Genomic DNA, 22,257 nt, shown 5'->3' with positions numbered 1-22,257 from the left:
TAAGCCCTGAGCATACAACGTTGTATACAATAAACATGGCATCTTGCATTTCTCTCGAACTTAGATCATGTTTTCTGGGTCTCATATAAAGAGCTAAGCTTGAGTAGCAAGACTTCATCATCGTGGAGGATCTCCTGAGTCAATGGACAGGTCAACTTCCCCCCACTGATGTGAAGAACAAGAATACGGGTTAAAACTGCATTAAGGACCAGTGACCTCATTATCACCTCAAGTAAGCAGGCATGGCCCACCTAAGCAGGCATCTGAAAAATGACAGGAGAAGGAGGGTCGGCTGGACCTGGGCCCACATGCTGGACTGCATTTTGTTTTATTTTGATTTGATGTGGGTACACCATTTGATTCCTTGCCACGTGCCCAGGCGATTTGAACTATCTCTATGATTCTTACCACACAAATGTAATACATGTCCATTTAAAAATAATTTTAAATCATCTTGAAAGTAAGATAGTGTACATTAGATGTACATTGGATTATTTTCCTTATAAATTCATATACAGAACTCTTTATAACTAAAATGACTTGAATGTACAAAACTAATGTAACAAAAATTAACTGTACCTAAATCTTTCATCTTAGTAAACTTTTGTCCAATTAGAGAAGCCAATTTGAAACTATGTAACTTCATGGTGGATCTTACAATTGCATTATAAATTATATTTTTGTGCATCTGTCCACTAAAACAAATGAAAACCCACAAGGATTTGGCACTAGAAAAATAATTAGCTTGCATGATTCATATTAATTCCTTATATTCAGTCCTTCCACATTACCTAATATTTGTTCTTTCTTCTTCTCCTTATTCATGTGTGTGTATGTGTGTGTGTGTGTGTGTATTTGTGTATGCATGCATATTAGGCTGTGATACACAATGAGGAAGAACATGTCTCTTTTTTCTTTCTTTATGGCTCTTTATTTCTTTATTTCCTATTTGTCTTTCTTTCTGGGAATGTATACTCACTCAATATTACATATTATTATTCCACAAAACTCCTGCAAAATATTTTAGTAATACTTAGTGAAAGTATTTAGTAATTGAGGAAACACAGACGACACGGAGTACAGATAAAGAAGAAGAGGGAAATTTGTGAGTTGAGCAGGAACCAAAGACAAGCCATTTCGTCACCTTGATACTGATTGAACAGATTAAAGTCCTAAGGCAAAGATTCCCGTCACATCTGAGCATCTCTATGTAAACGTTCAATGTTCAGTTAAGAGATTCTGCTGTATCTGTGTGTGCTTGTGCGTGTATGGAAAGCTCACACAGCCTGTAAATTAGTCCTTCCCTTGTTCTGCAACAATACAACCACCAACACAAACAGAGACAGATGAAGTAAGATTGTCTTTAATAATTTATCAAAACTGAGCCCAGAGAACACAGGGCACCATGAAGTTTTTAGTGACAGGTTGGTATGGTGACATTCTGGAATTTTTCTATGTGAAATCATCTTTAACACAAAATTAATTTTTTGACATAAAGAAATAAGACTTATGAACTCCTTCTTAAAAATTGTGCTGTAGGCATGGAGGAAGATGTAGCAGCCTCTTCTCCGAACCACCCCTTTGCCTGCAGACTTCTCTGGGGTCAGCAGCCACCCGACCTGGGGCCCGGGGCCAGGGCTCAGTCGAAGAACATGGGCTCGGTGTCTAAGCAGCAGTTTGCAGGCAGCTGAGCCAAGGCAGTGAAGAAGGAGCCAGAGGCTTACAGGGCCTGAGCTGCAGAGGGGCCTCAGCTGCTGCACAGGGTTCAAGGTGAGCCTGGGGTTCAGATTCCCATTCATGACTGCGCGCCAGGGTCGTGCTAGACCCGCTGTGGACATCTTTGTGCACCAGAGCAGGCTGCACATGGAAGGTTCCCGAAGCCTCACCGAGGGCGATGCAGTGGAGTTCACCTTTAAGAAGTCTGTCAAGGGTCTGGAATCCATGCCTGTCACTGGCCCTGGTGGCCTGCTCTGTATTGAGAGTGAGCAGAGGCCAAAGTGGAGGAGCCTGCAGAAGCGAAGGTCCAAAGGGGACAGGCGCTACAACTGTGGTCGGCTAGAACACCATGCCAAGGAATGCAGATGCCACCCCAGCCCAAGTGCAGCTGCCACCCCAGCCTAAGAAGTGCCACGTTTGCCAAAGCATCAACCATAGGGTAGCCTCCTGTCCACTGAAGGCCCAGCAGGGCCCCAGTTCTCAGGGAAATCCTGCCTACTTCCCGGAGGAAGAGGAAGAGATGAAGAGCCCTGCCCTTCTCTCAGAAGCCCAGAATTGAGGCCCAGGAATCGGGTTATTCTCTGGCTAATGGGGAGTTTCAGGGAGGAGGCATCAATCTGCAGCGTGGAGAAAGTGGGGCTAAGGGGGGTTGTGTGGGTAGCTTGCACTGCAGTGTCTCAGGCCTTGTCTCAGGCCGGGTTCCCAGTGTCACCCTGTCTTTCCTTGGAGGCAGGTAAAGAGTGAGGCAAAGGAACTCCTACCAGACTCTATCTCAAAGCAAGTGAAGGCTTTTGTGGGGGAGCCGCCCTAGAACCTGCATGCTTTATCTGAGGCTTGGCCAAGTGACTGGGATAGAGAAGTTCTTCTTTTGTAGAAGGCTGTGTGATATTTCCATGTGCCAGACAGGATGGGAAACAAGGGTCAAACCAAGATTCATGACCCTCCAAGCTACTGTGTTCTGCGGAAAGGACTCTCAGGAGCAAGGCGAGGCTATTTTCACACTGTGCTTACTCATAACCCAGTCCTGCCATGTTGTGCTGGGAACGATGTCTAGTAATGGGTTGTGATGACAGGAAAAGTGGGTGGTTGGGGGACAACTGCAGACCTGCTTCTTCCACCCCACTCCCAGCCCTCTCAGGGCCAATGAGATTTTAAGTTATTTGCTCCCTTGGGTAACTGCACCTTGGCTCCCACTTTCTCCAGGATGCCAACTGCACTATCTACATGCAAATGACGTATCTTGTGTGTTTTGTTTTGCTTTGTTTTTCTTAATATAAATATTGGGTTTGTATTTTTGTATATTTTAATCTTAAGGCCCTCATTCCTGCACTGTGTTCTCAGGTACATGAGCAATCTCAGGGATAAGTCCTTAGCAGCTCCGGGTCTGCACAGCAGGAATACTTTTGTTGTTGTTGTTGTTTTGATCACCATGGAGACCAACCTTTTGGAGAACTCAGCCTCTTGAAATACCTCATCTTTACCGATTACAGCTGGCTTTTCTGCCATAGCATCCTTGAAAAATGTCTCACAGGTTTTAATTGAGCTGCCCCAAGATTTGATCTGGTTTTGGCAAAATATAGGAAATCATTCCAAACAGGAAAGGATGGTACCAGAGACATTAAAGGCTGGTCCAGGTGAAGGCACATGAGTAACTTTTCATACCAAATCCATCATTTTGCCAGATTAGTCTAAGCCTGCCACACACAGCAGAGTATGAGTGTTTGTGTGTGTATATGTTGATTTTTTAATGCAAATTTATGAGAACGAGGTGATTTTTGTTTGTTTGTTTTTTGATCCTGGGGATCTTGGACTTCATTTGTTCTAGGAAGCACCCTGCCACCGTGTTATCCTGGTAAGAATGCAATTTAAGACCAATACCCTTATTCCCACACTATGCTGTCCAGACATGGAATCTTCAGCCATTCACAATCTTGGCTTCCAGAGAGTGTGGGCGTCTGTGGCAAGTGTCCTGCCCTGCTGTATCGTGATGGTTGATGGGTAAAGGAAGGAGGGGTTGGGGAGTTTTGTTTACATGCTTTGGGATCGCCACAAACCTTCCTCACTGTGTTGAAATGGGACAAATGCAATAGAACTCATTGGGTGCTGTGTGTGTCCAATCCTGGTTTCTTGTTTCCCGCAAATGCAGCTCCTGCCCCTAATTAAATGTATTCGTCTGGCCTCTGTAGGACTTTACTGTCTCTGAGTTGGTGATTGCTAGGTGGTCTAGTTGTGTAATATAAATGTGTTGGTCTTCATGTTCTTTTAAGGAGTTTTATTGTTTACAAAACTTTTGTTGTATTGAGAGAAAATTAGCCAAAGCATCTTTAACAGAAAGTTCTGTGCCAGACAAAACCATCTGAAACCTAAGTGTGGGGTCCTCTTCCCCAAGTGAGCCTCTGGGATCATGGCTCTCCCTTTCGTGCTCCTCCCCTGTCTCCCATTATGGACCACAATGTCCTTAGACAGCTCACTTCTCCCTCATAAGGAAACATACGCTCAGTTACTTCATTGGGCATCTCTACCACTCAGTGGTAACTTAGTTACCTAAGACTCCAGTTCTGCTCTTGTTTTTGTTTAATGAATCTGTAAAATGGGAATAATCAGCCCTGCTTATACAACTCAAGTAGTTCTTGCAAAAAACACCTGAGCAACTGCAAACTGGGACTCGTGGGCAACTCTGGACGATGCATCAACTGCTGAAGGCATCATTTGAGTGACAGCGTGGCTCCTGGGGGATGTGACCAGCATTGAAACCTGTGATAGAGAAAGGAACCACTCCTGGGCCCACTCAGCCTGGTCCCATCTTATATCCCATGTATCCATACCAGTTAACAAACGACTTCAGCAAAGAACTGAGTAAAAAGTAGGAGAACAGAATCCAAAGTCACCTCTCCTGTCCAGTCCCCTCCAAATGCAGTCCTCTACCACTTACAACAAGGGCACCATGTTCTTATGCTTATGCATGATTTAGCAATAAAAAAATATATCTAACAAACCCCAAACACTCATATTTATTAAATTACCATATACTTGGATATCTCTAATCCATACATTAAATATTAAATCTTTCCTGTTGTAGGCAGCAAGAATAATTTGCCATAGATGTTCTAATTTTTCCCATACACAGTGGGAGCTGTCTCCCTCCAGCAAATGGAGAACACCTTAGCAAGTACATCTCTTCTAGGCCTGAGCCCAGGGCTGGGGATGAGGGTCATAGAGTCAGTTGCCCAACCTCTAAGGAAAGCCTAAGGACCCTAAAAACAATCTAGAAGTCCACACATTTGGTTCAGGCAGTTAATGAAAAATCGTGTCCTGTGTCACAAATTCCGCCAAGTTCTGGTTGACCTGACATTTCTAGACCTGGGGAAGAAATATTCCCACAGCCAGGGTGGACTCACCTGTGCCCTACTCTTAGTGGTATCACAGGGTTACAGGGTCATTTTAATTCCACAAGGGAGACCCTTAAAAGAGGCAAACCCTCCTGGGGGATGTTTCCTGGTTCCGACAGGGCAGACATGCAGGTTGGAAGGGACACTCTGACCCATAGCCTGGATTCATAGTGAGATTTACAGGTTCAAAGTGTCTGCAGCCCTCCAGAACATCTCAAGAGAGATGGGGGAAAGCCAGGATATAACTCACTGTATCCTGTTCCTTTCTTATTACTAGTCTGCCACTGTGCCCCCCCAAAGGCACATGAGCCCTGTAAGAGCCTCTCAATGGAGAACCTGAGATGGGGACCCCAGGTCACAGAGAAAATGTCACAACACTGCTAAGGGCCATAGGCAGAAAGGGCCAAGGATGATCATATACCATGTACTCAAGATTCATCTGGAGTTGGGGCCACCATCCTTTCCAGACGGGAAGGGTCAGCTGGTATGGTTGTGCAGGGCAAAGATTAGGCTTCAAGGCAGGCCACAGAGGGCAGCTGGAACCCTGCAGGAGCAGGGAAAATACTTCACAGACTGGCAGGAATGTGCAGCCAACTCAGCAATGCTCTGCTCCACCCCTCCCCCACTCCCCACACCCAGGGAGAAGAAAGGAGAAGGCAGTGTGGGGGAGGGGCAGGGAGCTGTTGAGAGAGAGTTGAGATGGGGGGCAAACCAATAAACTGGAGACTTCGTTCATTTATTTACCTTATTGAGTGTATGGTGGAAGAGGGAAAATGAATCAAAATGGTGCATTGGATCCCATGACAGGCGATTTGCAAGTCACCATGTGTTGGCTGGGAAATGAGCTCAGGACCTCTGGAAGAGCAGTCAGTGCTTTAACCACTGAGCCACCTCTCCTGCCCTCCACCTGTTTTTGTTTTGTTTTGTTTGTTTTTTCAAGACAGGGTTTCTCTGTACAGCCCTGGTTGTCCTGGAACTCACTCTGTAGACCAGGCTGGCCTCAAACTCAGAAATCTGCCTCTTTCTGCCTCCCGAGTGCTGGGATTAAAGGTGTGCGCCACCACTTCCTGGCTCCTGGTTTCTTTATAGAAATACTTTAGAGTATAAATTTCCTCTTTTACAGAATTCCATAATTTTTGGTATACTATAGGATATTTTGGCACACCCCTAAGCATTTTATTGTGTCCCTGCAATTCTTTGATGTTTACATTCATTGCAGGAGATGGTGAAGAATGTGGTTAGTTGGTTTTGCTTCTTTTCTGAGACAGGGTCTTCTTAGGTATCCCAAGCGGGCCTTGAACTCATGGCCCTCTATCATCTGCCTGATGACTGATGGGGATCCTGGAAAAAAATAGATGCTTTATAATTGAGTGTCTTTTCAGGGACAGAGCACTCACCTTTAGTCCCACTACTCAGGAGGCTGAGACCAGAAGATTGCATGTTTAACACCAATCTGGGCAACATAGTAAAAGCCTGTCTCCCCAAATGAAAAAAAAAGTAAAAAATAAAAAATAAAAACCAACAAAAGGATGCCCACAAAATACACAGAGCACACAACCACCAATGGTGTGTGTGTGGGTTCATTCAATCCACTGAGACAAACGAGGAGACAAAGCAACTTCCAACCAACACAAATATGTTTATCATGGTTTAAGAAGCTGCAATTTTGGTGAAGGTCTGTAAGTATCCTTGGAGTTTACAAGATGGCCTTCTTTGGTAAATCAGACAGCTAGAAGGAGTACTGTATTCCTACAACTCAAATCCAGCCTAAATTCTTAATACTATTACATACTGCTAGACAAGATACAGTGTATAATCTCTATTGTTAAAAGTCCTATGTTGGATACAGAGGAGCTTGTCCCTAATGCCAGCAATAAAGAAACAGAAGCAGGTTGGAGAATGGCCTGCTCTTCACAGTAGTTATAGGCCAGCTGCATCTACATAGTGAACTCTACTCAAACAAACAAGCAAGCAAGCAAACAAACAAATTAATTAAAAAAAATCAATTCATATTTGAAACTTTGGATTTGGCTCAGCTGAAAAGACTGTCCCTAGAACACACTAATAAAAGTTAAGGAAAAAACACATAGAAAAAGAAAGAAGGCAGGAAGGCTGGAAGGCAGCAGGCTGGAAGTCTGTCCCCACCATCACAAGACCCTAGATAGAGTTCCCATATGAAAAGTAACTCTAAACTGAAGATTTACCTGGTGTCATAACAAACAACTTACCCAAAATGTAAATGTGAGGAAAACATATTTGTTCAAAGACTGTGGCAGACGACTAAACACATGGACAGAGGAAGTCACAGGTGGGAGAGGGCAAACTTGCTCGGGCCTGTGGAGAGGATGACAGTCAAGGAAGACTATCTCTGGACCTCTGAGCAGCAGGCAGTCATGAATGGGAAAAATCTGGCAATCTATTGTCAGGGCCCCAGGAACCTTCAAGGGTAGACAAAGGAGGGATGCTGGGGGATGAACACAATATACACTGGTTGAGGCAGCACAGGCTTGGGTGTCTGGGCTCAGGATTCCTGTGGGATCCATTACAGAGAGCTGGCAAGCACAGCAGAATCATGGGTATTGTAAGCAACAGTCACCTTAATGTACAGCAACACAACCCTGTCCCCATTTGACCAAACCCAGATTGGACTCTAACACCCACCCAGCCCATCCTGACCCAAGCCACACGGGGATCCCATCTTGCCCAGTAAGGGGGGCAGAAAAGGCTACTCCACCGCTAGCCCTCACTCTTTCCCTCTCTTTGGGAGGAGTCCCCGAGGAACCCAGCCACCACCCACCTCTTTAGCCTGCCTTAAGAGGTCTAGGGAGCTGTGGGGGGCTGTGACAGTGTGTCTGCTTGTGTCTTGTGTCTCTGTCTGTCTGTCTGTTTGTCTGTCTCTGTCTAATGTTGCATGGGTGAATTTTGAGAGGATTAGCACATTTATGTGTGAGTGTTGTGTGAATTGGTAGACCCTGGTGCGTGAGTTCATGTGCTGGTATGTGTGGGTGTGAGAGTACGCAAGAGACTGTGTGACGGGTGTGAGAGTGTGTGTTGCCATCCTGCCTTCTGCTAATGCACCTCAGTGTGTGTGTGTGTGTGTAGCATGAGGGCCCTTCCTGCATACTTGCTCTTATCAGCCAGTACACACAAGTGTGTGTGCCTGGGCGATTGGGCAGGTGTGCCAGCCCGCTAGTGTGGGAGTGCTGTGTGTATATATGTGTGTGTATGTGTGATGGCATGTGTGCTTTGGGGCCTGGAAGCGCTCGCGTGGGCCCGCGCAGTGCTATCATGCTTGTGAGTGCGTGTGTGAATGTGCGTGTGTGCACAGGCATGTGTGTAACCGGTCCTCAAGTTCCCACTTCTGTGCATCAGTAGCGTGTCTGGGCGATCGCGCTCTCTCTCACCCGGGTGCGCCCGCGAGCCCTTGCTTGTGTCGGGCGCATTGTGCCCCTGTGTGGGTATTGTGTGTGCGCCCGCTTGTTCCAAAGGGAGGGCAGGGAGAGTGCCTGGCTCCCGGGCTAGCCTGTGCCGCTGGGTGTGGCTGTGCGGATGCTGGGTGGGATGGGATGCCAGCCATCCACAGTCGGTCGAATTCCCAGGCTGAGGGTCCCAGTCCGGGGCACGGGGATGGACGGAGGGACAGAGGGATGGACAGTGCAGTGATAATTCCAGATTCCAGAAGCTGTACCGTCCTCCTAGTCCTCATCGTGTGTCCAGGGCAAGAGGAAGTCACAGGTGGGTGGGTGGGTGGGTGAGGACGCTGGTCCAAGAACCTTCGGGGAGGGGAGGGGAGGGGAGTAGCAGGAGAAGGAGAAGGAGAAGGAGAAGGAGAAGGAGAAGGAGAAGGAGAAGGAGAAGGAGAAGGAGAAGGAGAAGGAGAAGGAGAGATCTCTGTGGGGCCAAGGCTGGCACTCACTGTCTGGGCCCTTGCTCCATCAGGGCGGCCAGAGGAGGGTGGAAGGGGTTCGGGGAGATTGTAGGCTGGCAGTGTGGGCTGGCGCGTGTATGTGGGGCTCCGGCCGGGCCGAGGGGCCGTGCGTGCGTGCGTGCGTGCGTGCGTGCGTGTGGTTCTTGGTGTGCTGTGCGGTACAGTGCATGTGTCTGCGGGGCCCTGGGCTTGCGTGGGCTCAGCGTCGGGCGGGCGGGCAGGCGGGCAGGCAGGCAGCATTGACAGTGGTGGCGGGCGAGCGCAGGCAGCAGGCTCTTGGGGCTTTCCGGAGCAGCGGCCGTCATCTACAGCCATACCACCCTGAATGTGCCCTATCTCCTCTGATCTTGGAAGCTAAGCAGGGTCGGGCCTGGTTAGTACTTGGATGGGAGACTGCCTGGGAATACTGGCTGCTGTAGGCTTTTTGGACTCTGTCGTGTCGTCTCTTGCTTTTGGTCACTGTCAGGACCACAGCCGGCAGCTCAGATTTCTTTGGGGGGGGGGGGCTTAGAGACAGGGTTTCTCTGTGTAGCCCTGGATGTCCTGGAACTCACTCTGTAGACCAGGCTGTCCTCGAACTCAGAAATTCGCCTGCCTCTGCTTCCCACTGCCCAGTGCACCCCACCATCTTATCTGCATATTTCCAGCTCCTGACTTCTAAAACTACTGAGTTTATTACATAATACAGTGTTCAGCAAGGCAGGCAGGTACACCCCTGGAGTCAGAGAGAGAGAGAGAGAGAGAGAGAGAGAGAGAGAGAGACAGAGAGACAGAGAGACAGAGACAGAGAGACAGAGAGACACAGAGAGAGACAGAGACAGAGAAAGAGAGAGACAGAGAGAAAGAAACAGACTGGAGAGAGAGAGACAGAGAGAGAGGAGAGAGGGGGAAGAGAGAGAAAGGAGAGAGAGGAAGGAGAGAGAGGGAGGAGAGACAGAGAGAGAGAAGAAGGAGAGAGACAGAGAGGAAGGAGAGAGGAAAGACAGAGACAGAGAGTGACAGAGAGAGAGAGAGAGAGAGAGAGAGAGAGAGAGAGAGAGAGAGAGAGAGAGAGAGGAAGGAGAGAGAGGAGAGACAGACAGAGACAGACAGAGAGACCATAAACCAGGCACCCAGCACCACCTTCCCTTGATTGTTTGTTTTATCCCAGGTTAATAATTATAGTTATATTTTTCCTGTTCATTGACTTAGTTGGGGCAGGCAGGGGATTCTCTACATAGCCCTGGACATCACTATCTAGATCAGACCTGCCTCCAATTCACAGCATTCCATCTGCCTCTGTTTCATTCCTTCCTGAGTGATGGGAGGAAAGGCATGTATGGCCACACCCGGTTCTGTTATTTCATTAACCCCAGGAAAGGTTATTTTGGATATTGTTTTGTTTTGCTCTCTGTTTTAGATTTCTTTTTCTTTTTCTTTACTGTATGTTTAGTTCAAATTCAATTTGTGTGTGTGTGTGTGTGTGTGTGTGTATGTATGTGTGTTTCCCCGGAAGCTGTGATTGCTCATTGACCTCACCAAGATGGAAGGTGACCTGTGGATGGCAGCCATCTTAGCTGCCAGTTGACTGACCTCACCAAGATGGAGGGTGCCAGCCACGTGTGACCTACCTTTCCCTTTCTTTCCCAGCCGCAAGGGGACCAGAACTGCAGCTAAACCAGTGTAGAACGATGAGGAGGCACTGAAAAGCCACCAGAAAGAAGCCACAGCCAATTGTTTTTCTCCTGCTTTATGTCTATTACTTTTAAGTGTCAGATGAATTGAACCTTTTAAATTTTTTGTTATTTTTTTATTAAAATGCATAATAAAAGATAAATATAATCAGTCATCCTGGAAATAGGTTAAATCGTATGCCAGCATAAATATGATTTATTGTCCTGGAACTCCAAGAAACTTGCTAGTTAGGCCTGGTTGCAGATATGTGTACTTCCCACACTACTAAGTCAGTCTATACAGCAACAACATAAACAACCAAAAATACAGAGAGATTTGTCACCATCGTATTCATAATAAAAGATAAATATAATCAGTCACTCCTTTATAAATATAATTGGGTCCTGTCATCTGGAACTCCTTTAGTATGCCAGCAGACTTAGTTAGACAGATAGATAGATAGATAGATAGATAGATAGATAGATAGATAGATAGACAGTCAAAATGGGTCAAGATTTAAATCAACATAAATATCATCCATTAAAAAACACTGAAGCATGTGTAGTGGTTGCCCACACCTTTAATACCAGCACTTAAGGCAGCTGGTCTACAGAGTAAGTACCAGGATAGCCATGGCTACACAGAGAAACCCTGTCTTCAAAAACCAAAGATAAATATAATCAGTCACCCTGGAACTCCTTCTGCATGCCAGGCCGACTTAGGTAGGTAGGTAGCCAGTCAAAATAGGTTAAAATTTATATCAATTTATAATATTTATATCGCCATCTCAGTCTATGTATCCAACTGTGTAACATAAAGAACACTCCACAAACACCTCTATTAAAAACACGCTGAAATATTTTGTGACTGTTTCATTTCTAGATAGGGCGCCTCTTTGTTTAGCCTTATCTCTCCTGTAAGTTTGTCTATAGAGTAGGCTAGCCTCAAATTTACAGAGATCCACAGACATCTCCTATGACAAATGCCTAGAAAAATCTAGAATCAGAATTACAGAGCCAGGCAGTGGTGGCACATGCCTTTATTCCCAGTACTTGGGAGGCATAGACAGGGTTTCTGAATTTGAGGCCAGCCTGGTCTACAGAGTGAGTTCCAGGACAGCCAGGGCTACGCAGAGAAACCCTGTCATGAAAAAAAAAAAGCAAAACAAAAAAGAAAAAATAATAACATGAGAATGTTACTTGGTCATATTGTACAACCTTAATGCCAGCATTTCAAAAGAACCTAAATTGAGAAAAACTAGAAACAACTCATCAGGAGACAGAAGGACTGGTATCCACTGAACTTTGGCTTTTTTCCAAGCATCATCTAAGGTAAAATGGTTAATTATTTTTCAAAAAGACTGGATTCCACCTGCCTCTGTTTCCTTCCTTCCTGAGTGATGGGATGAAAGGCATGTATGGCCACACAGGGTTTTATTTCATTAACCCAGGAAAGGTTTTTGTTTTTTTTTTTTTTTTTTTTTTTTTTTTTTTTTTTTTTTTTTTTTTGATTTTGCTTTGTTCTCTGTTTTCAATTTCTTTTTCTGTTACTTTACTGCATGTTTACCATATTCTCACATGGAGACACATGAAAATTTCAAACAATTTCTTTCCTCAGACAACCCAAGGAAATTTAAAACAATTTCAACAGACTTCCATGCATGACTCTGTAGTCTGACTATAAAGATTGAAAAAAGCTACAGCAGTGGATACTACCGAAACAAGGAGAGTCAGTGACTAGGAATATTTACTATATTGTATTTCTCTGAAGATATAAATAGAGACATTAGAGAGTCTTACTCTGTTCTTGCTGCTAAATATAACAACAGTGGCCATGGACCAAGAGCACAAGAAATTCACAATCTCAATCCATACCCAAACATTTTTTTTTGATGAGAACAACCAAAATCGAAACAAAACCAAAACTCCAGAAGTTGTTAATCAGAGACAATCTCTTAGTACTAGTACAACAAGCAGCTCAATACCATCTATAACTCTGATTCTTGAAGATATGTCACCTTTCTCTGGTTTATGAATGTATCATGTACAGCTATGGTTTCACAATAGGTAGATAGGCCAAAAAAAAAAAATTCTGTCTTACCTTACAGATTGTCCATGCATGAATTTTTCTCTGGTGAAAGTATTCCCTGTGCTCCTGGAGAGCCCTGCTTACTCCTTCAGGTTCGTCCAACATGGGACGGCCAGATAGAACCAAATGCTGTAGAACACCTCTTCCAAATGCCTAACTCCAAGAGATTTCTGTAGATAACATTAACCAAAAAAATGGAAGAAATTATCATTGTGATTCTTTAGCCACTTCCAAAACCAGATTTTTGTGGCTCGCCCTCAGAAGGTAAAAGGCGGGCAGATCTTGGAATTTAAGGCCAGCCTGGTTTACAAGGTCAGTTCAAGGACAGTTACTTAAAGATACCACGCCTTGACAAAACAAACAGGAGAAAACAAGCAAAAATCCCAGTTCAAGGACTGAAATCTAAACAAAATGTTTGGGGACATCTTCTAGCAATTTGGTCTTTATGCATTTTTAATGAATAAATGTGGTTCTCAGAAGGACAGTCATTTGTCAACTATCACTGAAAATTTTTAAAAAAAATTTAGAAAGATTCATAGCTGTATGCTTACCAGTGACATAGCTCCATTTCTTCCATTTGCCTCCCTCCTGTCCTTTAAAGAAGTCCAAAGAAATGGTATGGATGTACAGCCATGGTTATTTCTGGAGGAAGCCAGGTGCCAGGTTTACAGGGATATTCCTTGGGGTTATTGTTTGTTTGTTTGTTTGTTTTGGTTTTTTTGTGTGTGTTTTGTTTTGTTTTGTTTTGTTTTTTTGGTTAGTTAGTTAGTTGGTTAGTGAGTTACTTATGTTGATTGGTTGGTTGGTTGGTTGTTTCATTTTTTAAAAATAGATGCTGTAACCATGGAAGACATTTTGTTATGGTGGGAGTCAGAGAGACTCTAAATATAGAATAAGAGGCTGGAAAGATATCACAGCAGTTGAAATCAATTGATGTTCTTCTACAGGATCTGGATTTGGTTCCCACTACACCCACCTGGATAGGCAAAGCTGTCTTCTGGACTACGCCTATACCGGACAACCTTGCAATCTACCCACCCATACAACAGGCAAAACACTCAGATGCATAGAAAACCATGGGTCCCTCTTTATTCAACTGGAGCCACAAAAGTGTCAGAATCACACAGCCAATCAGAATTACCTGCAACCAGATACTACAGAAACGTTCTTATTTACATAGAAAGAATTGACTGATGGGAAATGATAAGCAAAGTTGCTCACCACAACCATAAAAGGACTCTTCACAGCTGGGTATTATGATGTGGAACATTACCACCCAAACACCCGATAGCTGTGAGCAACCATGTTATTGCTGGAAAGTTAACTCAGGACCATTGGAAGAGCAGTTTTAACCATAGGACCACCTTTCCTACTACTAAAAAAAAGTAAAGTAAGGAAAATAAAGAGTACTTCTTTCCAGATGCTACAAACTCATTAAAAATCTCTATAAATTCCCTAAGTGGCAATGGTACATACATCTCTTAGCTGTAGTGACACTGGCTTCAGATACTGAAGTGGTAGACTATCAGATTTAGAAGGGCACTGTAGAGCCCTGGATGTATACAGCATTCTGCCTGCATGCATGCTTATAGACCAGAAGAGGGCGCCAGATCTCACCATAGATGAACCACCATGTGGTTGCTGGGAATTGACCAATGGAACAGCAGCAACCAGTACTCTTAAAAGCAGAGCCATCTCTCCAGAACCATTTCTAATCTGCCTTGTGTTTCCAGTTTATTTTCTCATGAATGATCTCTCGGCAAGATATAGTTTGATCTTACACTGTGCACTTGGAAGGAATACACATCTGCAATGACATGTTCATTTTGCGTGTCACTTACTGAAAATTGTACTTGGTAATCGAAGGTTTGTTTCTGTTTGTATTTAGCCTGGAACTGTATATGCAACCTAGGATGTTCTACTCCCTGATATCCACCTGCTTCTGCTCTCCTGCTTGATCGCTTGGACTCACCATGACAGGCACTTTCTTCTTGCCTACTAGGGTGTTTTATAATTATGCTATTAGCTTAGGTGATTCACGATATCTTACATGACTTGTAGATCAAGAACTTTTAGCAGGGTATTTCGAGACTTTGTTACATTGGAATAAACAGAAGAAGCCTGAAGTAAAGGTGTTCAGTGCCCAGGGTTACCTAGCATTTTCATGAGTCTGAAAATCCATCGAACTTTTGTCAGATTGAGGGATGCGCACAATTCTCACTGGAAATCAAGTGTCTGTCTCCTTTAAAACTAAGGCTGGGTTTCTTTTGAGAGAAGAGTGCTTGTGATGAGGGCAATTCAGGTCTCCTCCAACTTTTGGAGGCAGCTGTGTTAGAAGACATAAGACTCAGTGAAGCAGTATTCGGCAAAACCAGAACGGGGAAGTGGGAAGGGGTGGGTAGGAGGAGAGGGGAAGAAAAGGGGGATTATGGGACTTTCGGTGAGTCGGGAGCTAGAAAAGGTGAAATCATTTGAAATGTAAATAAAAATATATCGAATAAAAAAATTACTATATTAAAAAAAAAAAAAAGAAGACATAGCTCAGGTGCACTAACTTCTTACATCCACAAGGTGGCGCCCCATACTTGGTAGCCATATCCTCATTTCTTCAACACAAGTTCATAACTACCTTTGGCCAGAAGCGGTCGCAACAACATGATACTTCTGTTTCCCTATGTGTTGAATGTGACCACTGACAGAGCCCTCCTATGAATCAAAAGTAAATTGCAAAAGTTAAAACAAATACATGAATGAAAATCAATAATTTACATTTCACAATCATCAGAATCTTTTCTAAATTTAGAAAAATACAAGGAACATCTACCACATTAAAGAAACATAAGAGTTAACTCTGATATCTCTTCAGTTATCTACTCTAATAGGAACTAATAGTGAGATCACCATTAGGAAATTTGTGTACTAACTTGCCAAAGACCAGCTTTGGCATCCATATGGTAGGCAAACTGAGGCAGGCAGCCATTGCAAGCCAGTGCTTAGAGCTGCTGACGGGGAGGATCCAGATACCTACAGATGCTGCTGATAAAGGCAGCCAACAGTTAGAGAAATTACTCCAAAGACTTTTTTTTTAATGAGAAAACAAAGCTTACATCACTGGGGCTGGCACTCCCTGAGGGTAGTGGAAAAACTATGGACTCTTTTTTACAAGGGACCCTGAAAGAAAGATAACACACATGAAAATCAAAACAAACAAAAACCAATAATATAAACAATGTTTTTAAAAAGTGAAGGACAGTGTTTCCACAGATTCATGAATCCTATGTTCTCTGGTTTTCTAATTCTGTGCAGAAAGCCTGCCCTAAATATAGATGATATAGTAAGTGACACTCTATTGGAGAAAGCTGATTTTCCCTATGCCGGTTTATATTTCTTAGTTACGGCGTGTGACCCATGTCTGTGACCAGTTCAGACTCAGGCATGGTGATAGAGGTCCCCAGGGATCTAGGTTCTAGCTATTTTAACTACCTGAAAGCTACCTAGTCTGACCATAACCCTCTCAGTGTTGGGGTGCCTGTGTGGGTCATGTGCATGATTCCACAGTCACTCTGATTTCATATGTGCATCAGTTTCTATTGTGTATGGAAGACACTCTTTCCTTAGAGTCATCAGTCAATACTGGTTCTTACAATGTTTCTGCCTCATCTTTCTTGTAGAACCCTGAGCCTTGAGGGCTGCATCACTCCCTGCACATTACTAGCTGTGGATCTCTTTGTCAGTTAACATCTTCTACAAGAAGCATCTCTGGTGTGAATTGATCAAAGAACCAATCTATGGGTAGAACAATATGTCATTAGGAGTCATCTTATTGTTATGTTCCTTTAGGAGAATAAGAACAGTATGCTTTCAAAAGATTAAAGACCTATCGATTCCCAGGTCCTGGTCCTCTCCAAAGGACAGAGGTGCCTATAAGGGGGGAGGGAAGGAGATTGAGCTTCTCTACCCCTGCGCAGCAGGGAAGTGCAGAGGCAGGCTCCTTGTGTCTCTTCACATTGACTATACTATTGGTGTCTTCAACAACAAGGATTCACATCAGGTTATAAGCAGTGTGATGGTGGACATTCTGTTTAAATGATGATTTACTGGGCTGTAAAGGCTTGTGAAAACAAAATTGCTTTTAGCTTGTAGAAGTCATGAAGATGTTGCTTCTATCGTGAATGTACCCTGTCAGCTAACTTGCCTAAGAAAGATAACCTCCCTGTGCAGTTAGGCTATTATTAAATGCTGTTGATTGTTGTTAAATATTTCACTGCTCCAGCTTTTCTTACAAAGAATGGGTAATGAGTCACAAGTTTAAACAGGCTAACTGCCAAGTTCCACTTTTACATGAAATGATTGTTTGCTTGAATGGCTGAGACACCTACTGGGTGTCTGCTACATAATCAATTCTTACCTGCACCCAGACAGGAAAAGAGTTAAATTGGCTCCCTGAAATTATACCTTTGTGCTTTTGTCTTCCTAATCCTTGAAGTGTCCACAGATGACTATAGGCCTTACCCATAGAACTCTTTCTGGTTTGTTCCTGCCAATTTATTTTTTAAAAAATAAAAAGCCTCTATTGTTTCTAAAAACAAAACTTGAGTTAGATTGGTGAATCTCTGAATAGACCCTGAATAGACCCACAAGAGAAGCTACCACTCTTGTCTATAGCCTCATGTGTTTGAGGAGAGGGGTATGTCCCAACCCACAAGACAGTCAACAGGGTCTCCAGTCCACCTAGGAGAAGGCAAGAGACAAGAGGTACGAGAGACAGACAGCCAGACAGTATTCTGATCATGCTGCCAAATTTTGCTTTTTACACAAGGCAATTTAAAGGGAATCAAGCAAGGTGTAGGTAGGGGTAATGGGGGGAAAGTCATTGTATTCGGGGAACAATCTCAGGGGGGCTAGCATCATTTCTCAGGAACAGTTTCTCAGAATTGTCTCTCAGAATCTCAGGGAAAAACTGGCGATTGCTGCAGGAACTTGGCACAATAAATTGATCATGAGGAGGTGAAGTGGAAAGGTTGCTATGGTAACCTAACCAGAGGTGTGCTTTGTTTGTTCTAGCCCACTCCGGTGAGCCCTGCATATACTGACCATCTAGTTCACTTGGCTAATTTTTAAGCTAGTACATTTCCTTATAAAAGCAAGCTAGAAAAAGCAGGCTAGAAATGGTTGAGAGGAGGGGGTTTTGAGATCTATGTGAGAATGGCTCCTGGCAGGGGTGTCTATGGGACCTTTGGAGATTATAATTATTACTCATGGCTATAGCCTCAGATGTTTGAGGGGTGTCTCTGGGACCTTTGAAAGCTATAATTATTGCACCAAATTAGTCCTGAGTCTGTAAAATATGCACTTTACAAAGAACTTGAAAGTTATGATTATTTGCCTTACATGTTAATGGTTGATAAACTTTTAAGTAAACTCAGTAAATACTTGTGTTACAAAACTTCTGCTTCTCACTCCAGATACAGAGCCCAAAACAGACCAAAGTATGTATACCACACAAGTACAGTTAATAAAACAGCGAGTTTTACTGGAGTTATTTACAGAAAAACTGGTGAGAGCTTACTCACAGGAGAACAAATGATTCAAAAACAGTTGGATCATCAAAGCCCACCCATGACTGGCAACAACATGAACATTTTGGGAACCAGGAACACTCCTTTCAAGCAGCTCAACATGTTGGACAGAGAGCGCTTCCCAAGGGATGCAGTTGATCTATATCTATTTCCCATAGCTAGGTTGGGTTTTGAGTCTTTGCAGCTTGGCTTGTTTGAGAGTGATTCACACAAGCAGCTTGCCTTGTTTATTCTTTGGAAGAAAAACCCTAGAAAATCTGGTTACTTTCAGGGACTCTTGATGCTCTTTGGAGTTTCTCTTCCTGCTGAAAAAGAGAGTTCCTGTGGACTAGAAAGCTTCAATCTCAGAGGAAACTGTTACAGAGTAACAGTGCAAAGCTAGAAGGAGGATTATCTGAAGTATCTTGTGAGACAGTGCTTTAGAAAGGGTGGACACAACTTAAGTTACTAATTTAAGGAACAAGTACAAAGAACACACGCCCATGGTGATTCGAGGAGAACCTTCATCTTATATAACCATGCATGCCACAGATAGATGGGTGGAAATCAATCCTGAGAGTGATGATTTCACAGTTATCACTATCCATTTTCATTTAAGATATTTTCTATAGATTTTTTAGTCCTTTTGAAATGTGTGAATGAAATATGTAGTTTTTCTATTGGTCGCTATACTCAGTGGAACATCATTTAAAAAATAAACTAATGATTTTTGTGTTACATATACATATATTCTTTTAACAACTGTTATTTGCAATATTTTCAGACTGGAGGCTGGCATAAGTTCTTCAAATGTGAGATACTTAAAATTAAATACATAAGAATATGTTGCATAGGTATGAGCATACCTACAAATAATATGCAGTAAAATTGATCACAAAATGAACCTCCAATTATGATTATTGGAAAGAAAATACAAAAGCCCAAATACAGTTTATGCTCCTCAATATACAATGTTCACAAAAAGAAACCACAATAGAAATAGCAAATGGGTTGATAATGACTGTATCTGACTCTTGGTTAGGGGGTGTGACTAGTTTTCAGAAAATAATCTACCACTGATTAAATACTTATTTTGTGATATATGTAAGTGATGCCAATAGCACCTTTTCTGCTATATTAATTTCTGGTAAATTATGCCTCCTTCAAGGGAGGATGTGTGTGTCATCAAACCACAAGGTTTTATATGCTTCAAATCTACCTCAAAATAAATGTAGTAAATAATGGAGTTTTGAATAAATAATATCTAATGTAAAGATTTAGAGAACTTGGTAGTTTCAAGTACTCTTACAATGTACTTGGGATTTAAAGAGTTTTTATGAAATTTGGCTGTAGATGAGGCTATTGTAAAATTTTGGAAATTCATATTTTCCTAATATCTCAACCACAACATACCCCCTATAGAAGTGGTAAGCACCCTGCCCAGACAGCTTTCTTGCGCCAGAGTGAAAAGGTTAGTCTCTGCGTTCTGTCCCGACCCGCAGGACAGTCAACAGGGTTCCTTTAAGACACCTAGAGGAAAGGCGATGGGGCGACAAGACAAGAGAGAGAGGCCGGACAGCCTGTCTAGTTCTGATCAAGCTGTCCAACTTTAATTTTCAGACAAGTCAATATAAAGGGAAGCATACAAGTTTTGGGAGGGGTAAAGGGGGGAACAATCTCAGGGAGTTGGCATCATTTCTAAGAAACAGTTTCTCATAATTTCTGGTAAAGCTAGTTATTGCTGTTGGAATTCTGGCATGAGAAAGGGGGGTCATGAGGTGGTGAAGTGGAAAAGGGGTTGCTACAGTAACCTATCTACAGATGAACGTCAAAAGGAGGGGGTTTTGAGATTTACGTAGGAATAGTTCCTGGCATGGAGATCTAAGTGAGAATGACTCCTGGTATCGAGGTCTCCTGGCATTGAGAGCCAGGTGGGGATGGCTCCTGGTATGGAGAGCTCTTGGCACTGAGTTCTTAGTGAGGATGGCTCCTGGCAGAGTTCCTTCATCTCTGCTGCTGTGCTCGAGCGAGCGAGGATCAGTGCAGTCCCCTGGTGCCTTCTACTTGTGGACTCTCTGCTGATGCTACTTGCCAAAAGTCTACACTTTAGCTCCCTGTCTGCTTTGTCATCCATCCCTGTGTTTTCCTATCTCTCTCATTCTGAGGGCCACTCAGAACTGATTGAAGTCATGACAACCCTTACCCCTGAGTGCTTTGCTATCCATACCCCGTTCTCCCACAGTTATCTCAGGAATGTCTATGCGCAGGAGTCCTGAGTCGTGCATTGCTTTTGTCGTGTCTCTTCACTCTCTTTGCATTGCTTGATGATTATAGTTTCAAACAGCAAGGAACCAAGAAAATGTACTCAGTTTAGATGTCCCTAATTCTTCTTCATGATTAGATCCAAACTATGAATTTTTATAGAATTATTAGGCCTCATGTCAGAAGGTGCATGATAATGAATTTTTCTGCTGTTGGTGACATTAACCTTATCTATTTTGAAATGCTGTCTCTCAAGTTTCTCCTAGCAAAGTAACAACTTTTCTATTTGTAACTAGTAAGTATCTTGCGGAGAAGTGCCTATGACTACAAACACCTTCCAGCAAACCTCAGATTTCTGCTATAGTAAGGGTCAAAGAATTATTTCATAATGGTATTTTTATGTATTTATTGTCTTGCCTTGTACTTTAATTTAAAATCTTCAATTTTCTTTTTTTTTTTAATATACAAGGTCTTACCCTATAGCCCAGGCTAACCTAGAAATGTGTGTAGTATAGCTGAAACACTTGTGAGTGAAAGAATGTAAAATACAACTACTATACAATATAAAATATGAGTTATCTAATGATGTTGGTCAGAGTTCAATAGCAAAAATATTACTATAAAATTGGTATGTGTGTGTGTGTGTGTGTGAGAGAGAGAGAGAGAGAGAGAGAGAGAGAGAGAGAGAGAGCCTGGAGTCAGTCCCAGCAGAGGTGTTTTTTTCTTTTTCTTCTTGGTTTTTCTTGAGGTAGTGGAGGGGGAAAGAGCATCAAAAATTTAGAGTTGCTGTATAATAAAAAGTTTACTGATCTAAGTCTAAGTTACTATGCTAATGTAGACCTGCCTTTTGTGTTCCTCTGAAGCCAGAGACTGCAGTCTCAGGAACTTAGCACTTCACCCAAAAACAGCAGGAGATTAAAGGATTAGTGGCTAGAGCCTTTTCGCCATTGTCCAGATGCCTCTTGCTTGTCAGTCTAGGGTGAAGTGAGGAGCAATTAATTTCCATTGGACCAGGAGAAGAGAATAACACTTGCAGAAAGAAAAACTTATACATATGTGAATATGCATATTCTCATATAAATTCATACATACAGCTTCATATATATTTTCATGAAGTAATCTGGGCCCAGCTTGCATGCATTCTCACAATTCATACTTATACACACACATGCATACATTCTCACAATTACATACTTACACACACATCCATACTTACATATGCATATGGAGCAAAAGACCAGCACCAGTGCAGAAAGAACTCACTCATTCTGGATGAAAAATGGACTCCAGTATTTATTGCATCGAGAAAGAAATAGTTTCCACCTTTCAATGCTAAATGAATCAAATCCATATTTGTAAGAAAAAGGCTTGTTTCTCTTAATGGGACCTGTCCTGTCCCACGGTAAGAAGACTGCCTGTTCCTTCTGCTTTCTGCAACATCTTCTTTTTCCCTCTTTTCCTCTGCATCCTACACATTGTTCTCTTAGTTATTTACGTTACCTATAGTTTCTAAGTTATTCCACTCTGCATTCGCCTAATCTTGTTCTCTTCTGACTAAAAACTTCTCCTTAGTTCAGTTCTTCTCTCAACTCTGTTCCTCTCCTCAACTCTTCTTTCCTGACTTCTCTTGTCCTCAGCCCCTAAACATCTTTCAGAATACATG

The 22,257-nt window shown here is 43.0% G+C and overlaps 1 protein-coding gene and 2 pseudogenes across 2 annotated transcripts in view; all 3 read left to right on the top strand.

The window, feature by feature from the left end:
• Nucleotides 1–22,257, top strand: part of LOC127673361 (zinc finger protein 878-like) — a 176,940-nt gene that overhangs the window by 48,946 nt on the left and 105,737 nt on the right. The window lies entirely within an intron of this gene.
• On the top strand, nucleotides 1,653–2,275 carry LOC127673354 (protein lin-28 homolog A-like; annotated as a pseudogene).
• On the top strand, nucleotides 9,337–9,455 carry LOC127673413 (uncharacterized; annotated as a pseudogene).

This window comes from Apodemus sylvaticus, chromosome 22, assembly GCF_947179515.1.
Source record: "Apodemus sylvaticus chromosome 22, mApoSyl1.1, whole genome shotgun sequence".
Lineage (NCBI taxonomy): Eukaryota > Metazoa > Chordata > Mammalia > Rodentia > Muridae > Apodemus > Apodemus sylvaticus.
This window is presented reverse-complemented; position numbering and strand designations above follow the sequence as displayed.